This window comes from Balaenoptera borealis, assembly GCF_965194805.1.
Source record: "Balaenoptera borealis genome assembly, chromosome: 15".
NCBI lineage: Eukaryota > Metazoa > Chordata > Mammalia > Artiodactyla > Balaenopteridae > Balaenoptera > Balaenoptera borealis.
In genome coordinates this window covers 67,526,178-67,542,593 of record NC_138871.1, presented here as the reverse complement: position 1 = coordinate 67,542,593, position 16,416 = coordinate 67,526,178, and the positions used below count along the sequence as shown (strand labels likewise).

At 37.2% G+C, this 16,416-nt stretch overlaps 1 protein-coding gene across 8 annotated transcripts in view; it reads left to right on the top strand.

Moving 5' to 3' along the window:
* Nucleotides 1–16,416, top strand: part of LCLAT1 (lysocardiolipin acyltransferase 1) — a 296,655-nt gene that overhangs the window by 231,384 nt on the left and 48,855 nt on the right. The gene's annotated exons all lie outside the window — the stretch shown is intronic.

Sequence of the window (16,416 nt, the reverse complement as noted above, 5' to 3'; positions counted from 1 at the left end):
GGAAGCTGATAAAAACAATAAGAAGCATTACTGAGCTCTCCGACCTCGTGCTACAGGCCCAATCTAACTTCCCACTGTAGCTTTAAGCTCCATCCAAAGTGGAGACTCACTTTGCCCTGCACTGACCTCACTCCTTCTCTTCACCTTCTGCAACCATCTTATCTCTTCTGCCTTTCTTCAAACCTACCTGTTCTTTTATGCCCAGCTCAGGTAGATCATTTCTTGATCTCTTCAGCTGGCAGTGCTATCTATCCCCCTCCAGTCTTCTACAACAGCTGAACCACTCTTAAGAATTGTGTAATTTGCAAATATATTTTATCTTCTTTCCTAGGTTGTAGGTTCCTTTGGGGCAAGAATCATGAGTTTGTCAGTGTCTCTGTTTCTCTTTCTCTCTCTGCCTAGGGCAGTGCTCCTGTGTTGTTCAGTAAAAGTGAATGAATAAATTAATGAATGAAGTAAATCCACCAAATTATATAAGAGTGGTGGATGGACCTCACTATGAACCAGTTCATTTTATTTTGTACTTAAATTAGCTCCTTTGTGGGCGGGTATCACAAAGTACCCACTTCGTGGTATTATTCATTTGAGGAGCTACACCAGAAGTTTCTCAGATGCTTCTAATTGCCTCCTTTGCCATATGGATATAGAGGTACAAATAGCAATCACAATTCAAATTCCATTTTTATAAACTCCAAGATCATAGGCTTCATTGTTTCATGGAAGTGCAGTAAAAAGTAGTCTTCTGCATCACCACAGCAGTAGCAGCATTCCCTACCTGATTGCCATTGCCCCTACCCAAGGCCCAGAGAGTACATACTTGAATTTTTTCCTTATTTCAGTGATACTGGTCCATCCATTTATATCCAGGTTTTCCCACCTCAACCCCAGCACAGTATCTCACAAGATACTGCTAAAATGTCACACTCTCACCTTGGGGAAGAGTGGTCAGAAAGATAAAACCCTCAAATTCTAGGTCTGTCTGGGGACATTGTCCAGAGTAGGCCAGTGTATTATCAAGTGAAGTGAATATAATGCAGAGGAAAGAGGAAAGGAAATCTTGCCAAAAACTGCCATCATTTCTGTGCCAGTTTCTGCCTATAATGTTAAATTTCCACTCATTGGATTTTTCAGGCTCCTAGGTATTGGTGTACATATCATACCTGGTGTTTTCTTTGGATAATCACTCAGGATTTTAACTTTGTTTTTGTTTTGTTTTTTTCCCTGCTGAAATTATTACATAGAGATATTTGAAATGGGCAAGAAGATGAGAGAAAAAGGATCACTACTAGTTGTGGCCATCTCATCCATGAAGCTTCCTGATTCTATCAGCTAGAAATAGTCTCTCCCTTCCCTAACTTTCTGTAGCCATTTAACTGTACTTGTATTAAGACAACTCAGTTTTAGCCAGATATGGAAGCAACCTAAGTATCCATCAGCAGATGAATGGATAAAGATGTGGCACACACACACTCACACACACACAATGGAATACTCCTCAGCCATAAAAAAGAATGAAACTTTGCTATTTGTATATCTATAATTCAAAAAGATATGTGCACCCCTATGTTCATAGCAGTACTATTCACAGTAGCCAAGACATGGAAACAACCTGAATGTCCATCAACAGATGAATGGATAAAGAGGATGTGGTACATATACACCATGGAATACTACTCAGCCATAAGAAGAATGAAATAATGCCATTTGCAGCAACATGGATGCAACTAGAGATTATCATACTAAGTGAAGTGAAGTCGGAAAGAGAAAGATGACTACCATATAATATGACTTACATGTGGAATCTAAAACATGACACAAATGAACCTATCTATGAAACAGAAACAGAATCATGGACATAGAGGACAGACTTGTGGTTGCCAAGGGGGAGGGGGTTGGGGGAAGGATGGAGTGGGAGGTTGGGGTTAGCAGACGTAAGCTTTTATATACAGAATGGATAAACAACAAGGTCCTGCTGTATAGCACAGGAAACTATATTCAATATCCTATGATAAACCATAACGGAAAAGAATATATAAGGAATGCATATATATGTATAACCGAATCACTTTGCTGTACAGCAGTAATTAACACAACATTGTAAATCAACTATACTTCGATTTAAAAAGAAAGAAATTTTGCCATTTACAACAACATGGGTGGGTCTGGAGGATATTATGCTTAGTGAAATAAGTTAGACAAAGAAAGACAAATACTGTGTTTTCACTTATATGTGGAATCTAAAAAATAAAACGAATGAATATAACAAAATACAAACAGACTCAGATGCAGGGAACAAACTAGTGGTTATCTGTGGGTAACTAGTGGTAGGGGTAGGGGAAGATAGGGGAAGGTGATTAAGAGGTGTAACTTAGGTGTAAAATAAATAAGATGTAAGAATATATTGTACAACACTGGGAATATAGCCAAAATTTTATAATAATTTTAAATGGAATAAGTCTATAAAGATATCAAATCACTATATTGTACACCTGAAACTAATGTAACACTGTGAATCAACTATACTTCAATTTAAAAAAAGATGCCCCAGTTTGTGTTGCAGTTGCATACATGAACCTCACTTTTTTATACTGTTAGCCTGTTGCCTACCCTGCTCTTGCCTCCCCCTTTTTTCCAGCCCTCAGTACATATAACCAAAAACAGCTTTGTTGTTTCAGTTGTTGTTTTTGTTGTTAATTATACTGGTTAGCTGATCCATATCTAGAATGGCTTTTTTTAAGAGGGCTTCTTGGTGACTTTAATGAATCCATTCAAGATATCATATGTTTTGTAGGTGCAGATGCCACAGTCTTCAAGAAGGTTAAAGAAGATCACTGCTTTGCATAGTGTAGAGATTGATGGCATATGGCCACACTCTGACAGTATTCTAGAAGGTTCTCTGGATTTCTCCTTGTAATTGTCTAGTTAATTATTGGTCATAGTTGATGATGCAGCCTAAGGAAAAAAAAATCTTTCAGTGATGGCAATTAGTCTGACTTTTTTCTGCTTTAAGGTTACTAGACCTCTGTAATGATTAGAATCCATAAGAACTGGCTAAGCTATTCTAGAGCCTGATATTAAGGTCTTGTGTCTTCATTGATGTCCTTTGCTTCTCAAGCACATCATGAAGTATCAGTGATCTTTCTTTCGAACAACGTTTTTTGATGCCCATGGGAAAGGAAGAACCAATCGCTGTCCTGATAAGGAACCAACATCACTGTATTTTAAAAACTGTAGGCTTCCTTAAATGACATAAATAAAGGTAAAGTGTTAGATATCAGAGTGACTTTGTAACACCCAAGTTACAATCTCTGTAAGAGAAATATGAGCTAAATAAGAAAAATTATCTCAATCATCAGTGGGGTGGGTACTTTCCTGTTGCCCTCTCAAGTGAAAGCAATTCACTGTCACATCTTACTACCTTATGATGTTCTTAATTCACCTCTGACTTAATGTCCCTTGGAGTTCAAAAAAATTCTTTTGGGATTCTTTTTTGAGCCTTTTGTGTCTAAATACAGCAACTTTTACTCCTCTCAGCTATCAATCAAACCATCTCTCCATTCTCTGCCTCAGCCTTCATTTCAGTGGAGAGAGGAGACTTAGCACCTGGCTTAGCTTTCCACTCCATCCCTGGTCAAGCCATCCTCGTAGGTAATTTCATGTATATGATGACACATTTAGCTCAGTTTCTTGATCTCCCCATTATCCATGCTGCTTTATACTTTGAATTTTGTCTTCTGGATTTGCTCTGCCTGTTACACATGAAATTTAAACATCTCATTCTCTGATGACAGTCTCATATTACAGCTGTTGGTAAGTTATTCCCCCTGTAGCTGTTCTTTACTCTCGTGAAGATCTCTCTTCCCTAAATGCCTTTATTCTTTTTCCCTATTCATAATCATTCACCTGCCTGCACTCTTTTCTCCAGTCCCAGTTATACTCTGTGGCCCATCCTTTAAACCATATTCTTGCCAGTATCCTCAGCACCTTAGCCCTAGTGCCCACTCCTGGTAGAGGTGCAATCCTGGGTCTCGCCAGCTGACTGCCTTTGCTGTACCTGCACTGGCTTTGAGCTCCGCTGGAGAAAATCTCCCAAACCATTCAGATTACTGCCAAAATAAATTCTTTGCTGTATTAGTTTTCTAGGGCTGCTGTAACAAATTACCACAAACTAGGTTGGCTTAAAACAATAGAAACTTACTCTCTTATGGTCTGGAAGTTAGAAGCCTGAAATCAATGTGTCAGCAGCCACGCTCCCTCTGAAGTCTCTAGGGAAGAATCCTTTCTTGACTCTTCTGGCTTCTAGTGGTTGCCAACAATCCTTGGCATTCCTTGGCTTGTGGCAACATAACTCCAATCTCTGCCTCTATCTTCACGTGGCCTTCTTCCCTGGGTCTCTCTTCTTCTTACAAGGATCCACTCATTTTGGATTTAGCTCCCGGCCTAATCCAGTACAGCCTTATCACAGTTTAACTAATTACATTTGCAGAGACCCGATTTCCAAATAAGATTACATTCTGAGGTTCCAGTGGACATGGATTTGTGGGGTGGTGGGCGGCGGTGGGGATGGACACTCTCCAACCCAGTATAGTTGCGGGTCTCCAAAGAACCCTCAGTGCTGGCTGTTTTTCTGTATTTCCCTGGCCAGTTTTCCTGTTCTCTACAGTAGCAATTTTAAGCCTCCCCTGCCCATCCTCAACACTCCAGCGCCCATCCTCCTGCCCCCATTTCTTTCGCAAAGAAATCAGACACCATCAAACCAGAACTCCCTTCTCTTTCTTCCCTCAGACCTACAGATTAGCTGAGTCTATACTCATTGCTTCCTGTTGTAATGAAAGAGCTCATCCTCCTGTCTAAAATTCTATTTCATTTTTTTCCATCTCCACAATGTATCCCTTACCCTTCTGCCCCCTCAGGAAACTTCAATTCAAACTCTGTCCCCTTTCTTTACCATAGCTTTAAACTTGACCTTACTAATGGTTCCTGTCTTCAGCATTTAATGTCATTCAGATGTCTTCAGTCTTTAAAAAGAAAAAGGAAAAAACTGCACAATTGCACAACACTTTTCAATCCCCACCCCTAGGCCAGCTTTCCTGCTACCTCTTTCTTCCCTTCAGATGCAAGCTTCTTAGAAGAGCTGTGGACGCTGTCACTACAGCCTCACCCCTAATGGCTTCATGAGCTCCGCAGTCCGTCTCCCACCCCCATGTCCCACTGAACCGGAACAGTCTCCCCTGTGTCGTAAAACCCAGATCTTGTCCCTTTTTGCCCCATCACCAACACTTGACCCTGATGGACATTTCCTTCTTCTAGAAACATCCCCTGCCTTGAGGGTAGTTTAGGGAGAATTGGGGGCCAGGATAAACTAGATAGAACTAGAAGACTTCTGAGATCTCCCTCAATTCTAAGAAGCTGATGATTTTCTGAGATTTCAGGAATCTTCAGTTCTTTATAAAACTTCTTGGCAATTTGTGGTTATTTAAACATGGTAGTGCTTTAAAAAAAAATAACGTTGAGACTACAGAATGCAACATCTTTCTCATGCGGTTACTGAAATTTCAAAGAGATTATTTTTAGTAACTGTATTTGTTATTATAAAATTTCTCAGAAATAGAAAACCCATTAGGGAAACTTGAAATAGAAACTGGCTGTACTGAATTTAAAATTCTAAGATTCAAAGATACAGTTCATCTGATGCATTAAGTTATCTTTTGAAGTTCTGAAGCCTGAAATGTCCTCTTGTAAGAATATAAGGTTTTTATTTGTATAAAAATAGGCTTGTTATCTAATTTAATTTTTCAGAGAGTAGGATGACAAATAATATAAGAGAAAATGGAAACTAAATGGTGTGAGTTAAAACTTGAAGTTTATAATCTCCTCCCTTTCCTAACAATATCTATAGTATGAAGAACTCAGCTGTTTACGGCAAAGTTTATTTTTTTTGAACAGTTCTCCCTTTAGACGATAGTTTAGTTTGACTCTTGATTTGAATTAAATCAAGTTGCTCCACTTGATTTTCATTCAAGAACAATGTTTAAAAGATAATTCCAGATGTCCCCAAGTCTTCCTGGCCTAAAGATGCAGATGAGTTTGGGTTAATATCAGAAAGTCCCATCTTGGAGCCCCTCCAGCATGGCTGCTGCACCTCATCATCTCTCTCCAAGGGTCCACCAAAAATTTCCAAGTCCTGCTGTCTCATGGGCTCTGACCTTCTGGTAGAAGTTCTCCCTGCAGTCCCCGGGCGTGAGACACTGTGTCGCTGCCTAGGGCATGGCCGCATGTCTCCCCAAGTTGCCAACTCCCCAAGGTCCAGGCAGCCCTGTATTCTCTCATCCTGACAGAAGTCCCTCTAGGAAGGAGTTCCTTGAACTTTTAATCAGAATCTTCTCTTTCCCTGGGACTCAGTCCTTGGGGAAAAGCACCTTGCCCTCCTCTTCTGCCCTCCTTTTTACCAGTTTCTGCTCCTGTGTCTGGGCCCCAGACAACCTCCTAAGAGGGTCTCTTTACTCTGCCCTACCATTCACGCACATAGAGGTGGGGAGGGGGCAGGAAAGCGGATGCAAAGTCATACGGAGTTGCTGGTACAGCTGTTGGGAGCCAGAGCTCCGGGATTCGCAGGCTTCAGACTTTCCCCTTACCTTTCAGTCTCTGCCCCTTCCCCCTCAATTTTGTCCAGCTGTAGCAAATTAATAAAATACCGAATGAAAGCCAATCAGAACTGCAGAAGTCTTCAAAAGTTATTAAAATGTTTTTTTCCTTTCCAATCTGAATTGCTACAAACTTGATAGTTAAACAAGATTTTGGTAAACAGTACATTTTGTAAATTCTGCAAATTGGTTGTTTGGCAAATTGGCCTGCTTTCCAGTTCATCAGATATTAAATCTCAGTTAGGTTCACTTGGAACTTCCTACTGCCATAGCCCTTTCATAACAGTGAGCTTCAGAACACTTCAAAAACATTATGTCTACAAAATCCACATTTAGTTTTATTGAGAACAAAATGTTGTCATGTCTCTGGGGTTTACAGTCGGTGTATGCAACACAATAACAAGAGGTCTTCTAGGATATCACGTTAAGAGTTCTTTGCAACAGAGCTGGATGCTGACCTTGCTTTTATTTATTTTTAATTGAATGAATTGAGGAAGGGGTGGCACTGGAATGTGTGTTTATCATAAGCCTGGAGATTCACTGTGAGGGGGGTGCCATGTTGAGGAGAAAAAAGTAGAGAAAGGGGATAGTGTATTGCCAGCTACTAAAGATTTAAATTAAGACATACAGCTGAATAAGATTATATTTTTCTCCTGTTCACCTAATTCCCAAATTATAAAACTATTGAAATTGGATGTCTGTTCTTTAAGCACTAGTATTATTAGAGTGAATTAAGTTTATGTATTACACTAGAAATGAAAGCAACAAAACAAACCACAGATTTGTATACCCGTAGATAGATAAACTATAAATAAAAGCTATTTTATCTTTGTTATTCAAAGCATGTCAGTGTATCCTACTATAAAGGGATGAACTTCCACCCACTGGTTTTGTAGTTCCCTTTGGGTCTGCTGTTGATTGTACAAGCTTTTTGTCTTTGACGAATATTTAGCAACAGGCAAGGATGCTTTCTGGCTGTTTGTCCAGCATTTGAAAAGGATCCCTTGTAATAAATTCCAGCATCCAAGAGGTGATTCAGTCTTAAGTTTTTCTGCCTTCTATATGGCATTTTCAGTTTTATTTTATTGAATTGTTTGTTTTGAAACAGGGATGATAATTGTTTCCTCATGGTGAGAGTTCAAGGACATCTGCCTTCAGCTCTGCCCTTCTGGTGTATTTGATTTCACTCATATAGTCATTCTATTCCTAGAGTATCTAGAGAAGATTCTTGGAACCTGATTTGTCTATAAGAATTCTGGATCCTTCTGCTTAAGAAGGGCCTTCATCCAAACTCCTAGTAATTCTAGAATATTTGTGGGTGAAGAAGATGTGGCTTAAAACATCACTTAAAATAGTTTTTGTTGGCTATGCACTTTAAGCTTCTACCACTGATCTTATAATACTCTAACTCGGGCTTTTGAGAGATTGCTTTTTAGATAGGAAAAAAGGTAGTTGCTTAGCTATCCATTAGCTGAAACAGTTTTATAGGTGGCAAGGAAATCACTTGATTCCTAAAAAGAAGTGAAGAATGCATTAGAAAGAATAAGATTTGATTTGCCCTACCAAGAAGCAATAAATCTATTTATTAGCCACTCTTAATGTGATGGTGGGTCTAATATATATTCTGGGAGTGATGAGGCATGGCTCCTACACAGCAGAGGGAAATTAATAGGCAAATTACAAATTTGGAATGGAAACTTGACATTAAAACAGATCATTTTATGTTTCACTGCTTGAAACTCAGAGTTTTCGGGAACTAATTACCTAGCAGCAGGTAGTAACATGGGAATGTTAAATATACATAGAAAACTCAGATACTTGAGCATGCAAAAGGGCCAGGTCAATGTATTTTTACACAAATAAAACAAGTTCAAGGTTGCCAAATATCATATTAAAACAAGAAAAAACGGTAAGTGCCTATAAACCAGCAAGGATGTGCCTAACTAAGGCTAACTAATGTGCCAGCCATTACTTTTCCAGATATCACTAATGAAATACACTGTATGATTTGTAACATCAAAGCATGCTGTGATGATACAAGTTTAGTGTTCTAAAATGTTCTCTTCTTTTCAGTCCTTTAACTTAGAGGTAAATTTGGGTAGCTGATATGCAGTTTGCATTTGTCAATCAGCAGATAAAAGGGTGCTACTTTCACAGATTAGGGCATTGTAAAAACAGTTTGTATAACTAAAATTGTGTGTATTACAACTATAGAAGAAAAAAATGTTACTTTCCAAACTAGAGTGTGATGATCAACCTGCTAAACCATCCTCATCACATTTGTAAAATGAGGATACCCGCCTTTTAGGATTATTGTCAGCAACAAATGACATAATCTGTGTAAAGAATTTAGCTCAGTACCTGGGCCACACTTACGTGTTCCATAAACACATCATAATTACTACTAATTAGCCGTTCAGGTACAGATTGCAGCACCTGAGCTTTGAGTTTAGCATTGAATTAAGAAGTAGACTATTTATGTTGCATCCTTTAAGGTCAAAACATGAAAGTCCTTTTGGAACTATTTTTATTGCATTAAGTAAAATAATATATTTATTTAACTTCTAAATTTAGGTTATCGATGTATACAGATGTGAAAAAACAAGTGTTTTATATTCATGTATTATATTTGGAATGTTATGTTAACAGAGGAAATAATCCTACAAAAGTTTTATTGAGCACTTCCTATAACCAGACCCTGAAACTACAATAGTTAATAAAAAACATAGACCTGTCTTCCCTAATAATCTAAAGCCCACAGGCCATTAAGGGAACAAACATGTGAAAAATTAATAACACACTACACCATTTCATCTTTTTTTGTCTTTCTCTTTGTTTTAAATACCCCCATGTAGTCTAGGGGTGAATACCTATACACCTTGAAAATGGGGCTTGGCTGTTGCTCTTCTTAGAAATTTCCCCACCACACCCCTTCCACCATATTCATTCCTTCCTTTGAATGTACCTGTATCTTGTACATTCTCAAATTGGTAGCATTGTAATTTGTTTATTTACATGCCTATCTCTCCTACCAGACTGTTAATGTCATGAGAGTTACGGCTCATCTTTGTGATCCCAGCTCTGAGCACAGGGCTTAGCACCTACCAAGCCCTCCATAACAGTGGATGAATGGATACTTTGTACTCTTCCCTCTCCAATCCCTTTCTCATTTTCCAACATGCATTAAAAGAAAGGAATATTAAATAATCAACTTGATTGACAAGAAAACATATTTTCCTAGCTTAGTAGTTATATTCATGTATAGTGAAGCCCTATTAATGTGACTTTCTCAATTCAGAATGAATTATATTGTTTATAGAGCAGGACTGAAATATATCATTATTTCATGTATAAGGAAGGGGGGGGGGTTGCCAAGCAGAGAACTGTGTGAATGAAACTGCTGGGGGATTGTTTAATCCATTTCATATATTTTAGTAGCATCCGTTTATATCCATTCAGTTACTGGACTGATTACAAATGATAACAAAAGAGTCACCTGTTTATTAAGGTATGTCCAATAGGAACTATTATTTGCCAACCTGTTACTAGCAGTTTCCTTTCACAAAATATACTTGAGGCAACAAAAATGCCATTCTTGAAGCAATCTGAACTGGAAAATAGATCTTCCCAGTTAACCCAAATTAAAGAGCTCTTGAATTCCCTACCCTCAATGTTGAATGGCTGGCTATAGAATAAGGCTTAGTTGAAGGACTTTAAAATCAAATCCAATAGATAGTATATTCTGGCATATGATCATAAATTCCATATATCCCTTCAAAACTAATGTTCATTATTTATGACAAAGCATTCGCTGGTGGTTAATTTTATCAAGGATTTTAGTAGATAGATGTATCTCAAAACTATTATTCAAAAATTGTTCTCAAAACTTGAAAATCCACTTTCTGTGAGATGAAACTAAATAATGAGCCAAGTCTAAGACTCCATTAGGAAAAATAATTACATTTACTACTTATGCTGATTTTGACCATGACCTTTCTGTGATTCTATACAGCAAAATTAAATATTTTAGGATAACGTTTTAAGTCTACAAGAAGTTTTTCCTGATCAACCATATTTGTTACTGGAAAACTAAGGCATGTTTTACATTTATACTAAAATGAAGTTTGTTTTATATGACAAAGTTGGACTTTGTATCTCCTGAACTTTCATTAGTGTTATTTAATTGCATATCAGTCTGCCTGCCTGCCCCTCATCTCTTCATTCACCTTTCTATCTTCTTTAACTCTTTCAGTTCGTGTAAGTTAACAGTCCAAGAAATCCAGTGCTATTTCCAGTTATCTAAATTACTTAAGGCAAAATGAAATGAGTAAGTCTTAAAGTTAAAAAATATTAAGAGAATATTATACTGAAACTTCAGTAAAATATTGATTATATTTTGTCTTTCCAAAGAAAGTCATATTCAAGAAAATACTGTTCCTGTACTTGGCAAATTGTTCATTTTAATTACTGTCAGGATGATTTAATTAGAATTCACCGTCACCTTTAAAAAAGAGTATCCCTAGCCAGCTAATCAAGAATTTGAACATACTACTTAAATCTTGGTATGTGTGCAAACTCCACATGAAAAATTTAAAAAGTCTGGCAAAATGGCATATTGTCCGTATATTTTACCTGGGATTGATCCTAGCATCTATCTAGTTGGAGAATAACAGAAAGTTTTCCCTGAAACAAATTTCAAGGAAATATAATCCAGTCCTTTCATGTGATATTTCAGTCAGGTTGGGCTTTTAATCAATGGGTTGGAAAATGACATACATTTTCAGGTCTCAGTGATTAAATTGTTTTGGTTTCTTAGCTGAGCTTTCTCCTCTTTCTCTTGCCTAAGGTATAAGCAGCACCACTAAGAAACTGCTGCTATGTTGGGCTCCCTGTTTCACTGTGATGTCTTCACTCCCTCTCCTGTTACGCAGAAGAGATTTTTGTGACATTGTAGAAGACAGCTTTCTATGAGTTTCGTCAGAACGTGTAAAATTCTAAAATTGTCATTCCATGACTCTGCAATTCGTTTTATTCCCCACACACATTCATTTCTTTAAAAAACTTACATAAGAAATGTAATATAGGTTTTATATTTTAATAAAGTTTTTGTAGTTTCACACTTATGTTTTTAGGACCTGGAAACTTAGGGATATGGTAGTGGCCTGCTATTTTTCATTATAAGCCTTATTGTGCTATTTGATTTTTTAATCTATGTGTATATGTTATTCTAATAAAAATTAAATTAAGGAAAAATAATCAAAAGTTTCAGAAACTTGTTCATGCCAGAATATGTTTTTCTCTGAATTCACATAGTCCTGCAGATTCACCTAGTTGGTTTTTATCCAACATTTCTTTATGAAAAATTTAAAACATAGCGCACAGTTCAAAGAAGTTAACAGTGAACACTCATATAGCCACCATCTAGACTCTACCCTAAACATTTTTACTCCATTTGATCATGTATCTCTCAGATAATCTGTTAGATAATTGATTGTTAGATAATCCCTGACTAGAGCTCTTTTATGAATTCCTTTTTTGGCTTACTCGTTTTCAAGTAACGAGTTTGCATCGAGTTGTACTGCTGTTTCATTTAGCCTCATTTACTAAGATTCCTTTCATAATATGTGGGGGGGCCTAGCCACATATTTTCAAAACCAGAGTTCCCAGGTGTTTACACCAAAGTGGCCAGTTTTTTCTGTTGGACTAACCATCATGTGGGAAGGTCTCATTTCTTTGCACAGTGTATAAAATTGTGATCTCCCATCTTTCTACTCTTGTCTCAGGAATTATATTTTAATTGAAATGAAACAGTACATAATACTTCTCTAGGAAAAAACGATGAAACAAATTATTGGACATTTTTAAAGATATCTACAAAGTTTATGCTATACTGGAATCTTGTTATATAATCCTCAAATATTTTAATGAAGCATAAAATGAGCATTTTATACATATATACTCCCCCCATAAATCATGAACCTAAAGGCTATCCCCTTGATTAATGCTAGTTTTCAGAAATGATTGCCTATAGAGTTTATTGATTTGTCTTTGACCTTTTTTCCTTCTAAGTTCTTTAGAGATCAGTTTTAATCATACCATTTTTGTGAATAAGAGGTTTATTATGTATCTTTTATTCCCTGAAACTTAAAGAGAATCAGTTTTCATTTTGTTGTCTGTATACACCCATTTCTTAGTACTGAATTCCTCCCATCTTTTACCTATTTTCTTCTAGGTAACTTTCCTGTAACATATTATTACTGGTGTACAGCAAGCTCTCCTGACCTTCTTCCTTCTTGTCTGGTTTCCCATTCCTTGTCTTTTTCTTAGGCCCACTCTCTTCCTGATTCTTATAGTAGACCCAGAAGTTTTCTTAAGTTTTCATCATTCATTCCAATCACTATTGTATTGAGTACAGTTATGTGCCAGCTCTAACTCGAGCTACACTGATACCTCCACCTTATCTTCATTCTGCTAAACTTGAATTCTCAGTGCCTCCTGAACACATTGTGCTCATTCTCAACTGGAACATTTGCCCTTGTTTGCAATGCCGTTCTTACCCATCCATCAAGACTCAGCTACTCTCAGCTTTTGTCGACCTTAATAAGGTACATTTAAAAATAATGTTAGAAAGGTTTATTTATATCAAGGTGATATTTATACCAATGGTTTCAAATAATAGGTCTGCATAGTTTTCCAGAAAAGAGCCTGAATTTTGGGATTCTAAGTTTGAATATGGTATGCTGTCACTTTCCAAATATTTTTACTACATGCCAAGAACTGTTGTAGTATTTCTGGGCAATTTTTCAACACTAAAGTTCCTCTGTGAGTGAAGATAATTATTGAAGTGGTAAAACAACCAAAGCAGAACACTAACTTTACTTCAGTATATTATTTCTTTTGGTTAAAGACCAATAAGACCAAGATTGTGGGTTTAATCCCATGTGGGCCAGTTAACTTCCCACCAACAAATACTTTTCAGTATTCACATGAATATGACTAGTTTAGCACAAACCCATTTATCATGGTCAGTACTGCAAGCTTCATATTCCAAGGTTAGCACATGCAGAAAATAATACATTTTAATAGAAGCATTTAAGTTATTTGGCAAGGTTTCTGTTTGTTTTTTTTTTTTTTTCCGGTGCAGTGCCAGAGACATACCAACGAAGTGAAATAAATGTTGCATTTAAGTTCTTTATAAATAGTATAATTCAGTTGGTGTATCATATAAATAAAAATTCAAAAATGCAGAAGAAAGGAATAGCATAAATTTGGGAACAAGACAGACTTGGGGCCAACTCCAACATTGGGCTATTAGGACGAATATAGTGATGGGGCAGATGGGGCAGCTCGTTAGGTCGGGGTACCGGTTGGTTGGTATCCACCCAGTTTCCTTCTCAAAAGGCTTTCCAGTGCTAGGCTGCAGTAGTTAGATTTAATCAAGTAGACAAATAGAAAACCCATAGGGTTTTTACCAGGAAATAATGGGCTGATAAGTGTGTATGAGAGAGATTATCCTTGCAGCTATGTTAACAGTACAGCAGAGTAGATTACTGAGCTTTTAAAACCACAAACACTTTCTGCTACCGTGGATCTTACTGGATCTTACCAGCAGCTTGGAAAATGCCCCTCAGAAGAGTGTATAGTTCATTCCTTCTGCACTAGACAACCAGGTCCAGTATTTGAACCCCAAGAGATAACTTCTCAAGGCTCTCTTTAATTCATGAAGCCAGCCTGTAGTAAAATGGTTAAAGAGGTGAGGCTTGTGTTAGAGGTCACCTCTACCCTTTCCGTACTCCTCATCCTGGACTCAGATCCTGCTCATCTTCGACCGTCTTAGGCTTCTACCTGGACACACAAGCATTAGGGGGTTGTTCTAAACTCTGGACTTGTCCAAAATCATTAGTTCTGTGTCTCATTTAAGAGCTTTTCACAAACTGTTAATCTAATCAGTTGTTTCTCCCAAATGCCTTTCTTTTTCTTCCTTTCTATGTATTATGCACATTCAGTAACAGAGAGCTTTTGTTTTAATGGTCTGAAATACAGGAGTGATTCTAATGGCGGAAAGTTTAAGCACCATGGCCATCTACTTGGGAGGCTTTGTGGGCACATTGATCCTTGAATGGTGCTCTTTCAATCACATGAACTCAGCCCTTGTTTCCCATCACTTGTCTTTAGATTGATCACATTTAAATTTAGAGAAAGATGAGATCTCTAGAAATGGAGACTGTACAACTTTCCTTCCGAGACAGTAAAACATAATAACTTAGAACATTTCAATGAGGAAGGAATTGAGCTAGAATTGTAATTCCATGTCTTCCTAGCTTTGTGACCTTGGTGATTTATTTAACATTTTATTAGTAAATGAGGGTAATAAAGCTTTACCTAACACAATGTGCTGCTTCCGTGAAATAAAATGTATGTAAGAAGCTTAGCACTAACATATAATGCAAATTATATAAGAAACAAAATACGTAAGAAATAGTATCTGACACAGAGTAAACACGCAAAAAACTATTTCCTGAAAGTTGTAGTCTTTGGTACAGGGAGTAAATCATCAAAGAAATTATTCAAGAAGTGATCCCAGATTTTTCCAGAAAGATGAATGTCTAGATTTTGAGAGAGCCCAGTGAGTACGCAAGATAATGAAAGGAAAACACCTACCACAAATCATAATCATTATTAAATTTCATAATACCAGCAACAAAACAAAGATCCTAAAAGCTTCGAAAGAAGGGAAGTAACATTCAAAAGATCAAAAATTAGAATGGCATTACAATTGCCCAGAGGAACATTGGTAGAAAAAATAGAGAAAGTCCTTTAATTTTTTGGAGGAAAATGGTTTCCAACTAAGAATTCTGAATATAGCTGAATTCTCCATCAAGTGTGAGGACAGAATAGGTGTCGTCAAAAATTTAAGATCTCAAAGTTTACCTCTCATGTACCTTTCTTAGGGTGTTAAGGGAGGATGAATTCTAACAAAATAAAGAAGTAAACCAAAAAAAGATAAAGATAGAAGATTCAGGAAACAAGGAAAACAGCCTAGGAAGGGAATCTCCAGGATAATGGTGAAGGAAGATCCAGGATGGTAGCTGCACAACAGACCTTGAAGACTACAGTCCTGATCAGAGCAGAAGCATGGAGGGTTCCACGAAGAACGTCCCCAAGAGGATGAAACTGATAGATTGTCTGGTGCGTGTGAATGTACTGGAAGGAGATTTGTACTTCTGGCTAAGTTTGGGGTTGAACTAGTGACAGGTCTCTAGAAAATTAAGCAAAGGGAAAAATAAGGCCGTTATTAACTCCAGGGAAAATGATTAGTAGCACAGGAAAAAAATGTAATAGTTACTATACAACTACATTATGAATATCTGCCTTGTTTTTTAAAGTAAGCACTAAATATTGACCTTATCAATATTATGATATAACTGTATTAGGGCCATGGAGGAAGGGAGGAATGGGGAGAAATGCTACAAGAAATGCTACAAAAATCCTCATTTTTCATAGTAGGAAGTTGATAGATAACAGGAAAAGTATAAAAAAACTTAGGAAATGTCAGCGTAGGCATTTTACATAGCTATATGGAGGTAAACATGAGAATAAACAGCTTAAAATGTTAGAAATGATTATCTCTGGGGAGTGGCATTACAGGTTAGGGAGGAACTGGGCAGGTGATTGCTTTTTATATTGACTAGAAGCCACGGTCATTACTAATGCTCATCAGTATGGTTCTTCTCTCACTCCATATGTGTCCAAGCACCCTTCCAACTAGTCA